This window comes from Mandrillus leucophaeus, unplaced genomic scaffold (assembly GCF_000951045.1).
Source record: "Mandrillus leucophaeus isolate KB7577 unplaced genomic scaffold, Mleu.le_1.0 Scaffold136, whole genome shotgun sequence".
NCBI classification, from domain to species: Eukaryota; Metazoa; Chordata; class Mammalia; order Primates; family Cercopithecidae; genus Mandrillus; species Mandrillus leucophaeus.
In genome coordinates this window covers 5,843,824-5,846,317 of record NW_012101321.1, presented here as the reverse complement: position 1 = coordinate 5,846,317, position 2,494 = coordinate 5,843,824, and the positions used below count along the sequence as shown (strand labels likewise).

The 2,494-nt window shown below is 37.4% G+C and overlaps 1 protein-coding gene and 1 pseudogene across 2 annotated transcripts in view; both read left to right on the top strand.

Moving 5' to 3' along the window:
- The window catches only part of EDNRA (endothelin receptor type A), a 77,156-nt gene that overhangs the window by 25,486 nt on the left and 49,176 nt on the right, over window positions 1-2,494 (top strand). The gene's annotated exons all lie outside the window — the stretch shown is intronic.
- The window catches only part of LOC105534525, a 13,376-nt pseudogene that overhangs the window by 9,937 nt on the left and 945 nt on the right, over window positions 1-2,494 (top strand).

Genomic DNA, 2,494 nt, shown 5'->3' with positions numbered 1-2,494 from the left:
TTTACATTATTGTTTATAACAGACCCCTGGTTGGAAGTTTAAAATCACCACTTAACTGATATTTTTTCTACATTTTATATGTAATTCAAATTGTGTATACAATATGATGCTTACAGCTCACTAGGCAAATTTACTATAGATTTTGACTTTTCATTTGAGAGTAATGAAATATTGTTCATATACTCAAGGTAAATAGTCTCAAGGCTTCAATCTGGGATTTCCCAAGTTCTGAAATCCTTAATCTTTTTAGTTAGAAAAAAAAAAGGGACTAAAACACTCTTTCATGGGAAGAATGAAAAGAAATTGAGAAAGTAAAATTAATCATATACAGTACATGGAAGGGTACAGATTAATTTAGGGATAAATGGAGTTAATAACAGTTTCAGATAAACTAGTTACAGACTAGAGTTCTGACATGAAAATAATCATACAATTTCAGAGCTGGCAGAGAATTCAGAGTATCTAGTTCTAGCCTAACATTTCTTCTTTGGCAGAGGAGGGAGCTAAATCTTCAAGATTTTTGACAGAGCTAGACTAGAAACCAGCATTTCTAACTTCTCCTTCAGTATGTTCCATCCTTCCATCTCTGCATTCAATAGAACTTTTGTGGTTTTAATACTCTTGACACCGCAAATTGCATTTCCCTAGAAGACAGCCTGGCTTCTAAAACTTCAGTGAGTGAATTATTAAAATGTATGCCATTCTTATCTGGGGTTTCATAATATGACTAGTAACCCAGCCATCCTGACTTTGTCTTTCTATTTTGCTTTATGCCTCAACTATGAGTAATTGTGAAGTTTTATTTTCTAATGAATTTCTGTTATTAAATATTAAAATCACCTCAACTATATTTACTAATAAGTCAGTGAGAGCATCAACTTTTTTCTACTTTATTCTTTTTTTCCCAAAACACACATATGGTATTACTTTGCTCATGCTGCATACCATATCTTTGTTGGCTCATTGTTTCCATCTACACTCGGTATAATTGTGACCACATGACAAACTTTACAATAAAGAACTCAAGTTTCTTTAGAACTTATAGATTAGATCATTAGATCAGCTGCATGCTTTCAAATATGCCATTTGTTTTTCCTTTCTCCCATTCATCATCACCTACATCACTGATAAGATTTTGGGATCCATTACCTAAATCTATATGTGGGGATCTCTGCTATTCCATTTTATCTTGTGTTGTTCTGCTTTGGTTTTGCCTGCCTGTTTATTTTAAATAGGCACTAGCATGTCTGACCATAGAGACTGATGATTAAAATCAACTATAAAACGTTTCCATTCGGTTTTGGGACTTATTGTCTGTCCAGGTCCGAGCACCCCATTTCTATGGTGGGAGCTCTGACCCAGACACAAATAAGGCCCAAAACTGTGCTTGTACGTTGTTATGACAAAACGTAGGGCTCCACCCACAACACATGGGAAATCTTTTCTCCATTCCAGGAAAGCCAGGGTTCTTTCTTTCTGGCATGAGTCTTCTCTGCATTATGAATTAAACCTTAAAGTATTGACACATACAATCAGCACAAACCTTGCAGTTTCAATATTGAGGCTATCTAATTTTTCTTCTTTGAATTTCTATTTTTCTCTATGCAATGATCCTTTGGTTGTATGCTTACAAAATAAGTAGAAGCTTCAAGTCCCTCACATTTGAATTGGTGCTCTTACAGCAAAGACAGTTGTTAAAAAGAGATGTTCCTCTTGACTCCCAGCCTTCAGGTGACTGAGACTTTCAGGGGTGATAAGCCTATATCTTGGGTGAACAATCTGTCCTCAAAGGAAAAAATCTTCATGGCTCTGGAACTCTGGCTTTAAAAAGTTCTTTTTTCTCCTTGTTTCCTCTCATCCACCTTGTTGTTATTAACATCTATGTATTTCAGATTCTAAAAAGTGAAGACCTCAGCAGAGACTGAAACACTGAATATTCAATAGTGAAAGATGTGGTTAGCGAGTATCAACAATTCCATCTCTTTCCATTTAAATGCGGTTTAGCAAGAAGCAGTTCCTCAGAATCCATCTCCTATGGGAACTAACGTTTATGATTTGCTCTAGATCAGGCCCTGCTCTAGGTGCTTTTCATGTATGAACCCATTTAATACATCAGCCATATGCATGGGCACTCTCTTTATCTGCAGTTTTCTGTGAGGAACAGTTAACATGTCTAAGTCACACCAGAGGACAAAGCCGCCGAGCCTGTTCTCTTTACTGTTAAGTCATACCATCCTCTTCTGTGGAGTGCCCAGGGAAGATTGCTTAGAGCTTCTCGAGAAGTCATTATTTCTGCTTATCTTCTAGGAATGAGTTCCTAGAGAGTGGGGTCTTTTGTTCTTGTGTGGCCCGCCACCACCCTGCACCTGCTGACCTGGACCATGGGTGACCATAACCATGAACCATCAGTAGTTTTTGCTCACCCTTCCATATTCTGACTTCTGCTAAGCCCTTCCTCTGGACTCTCTCTTCTCTGGCCCACAGTAATCCTCTG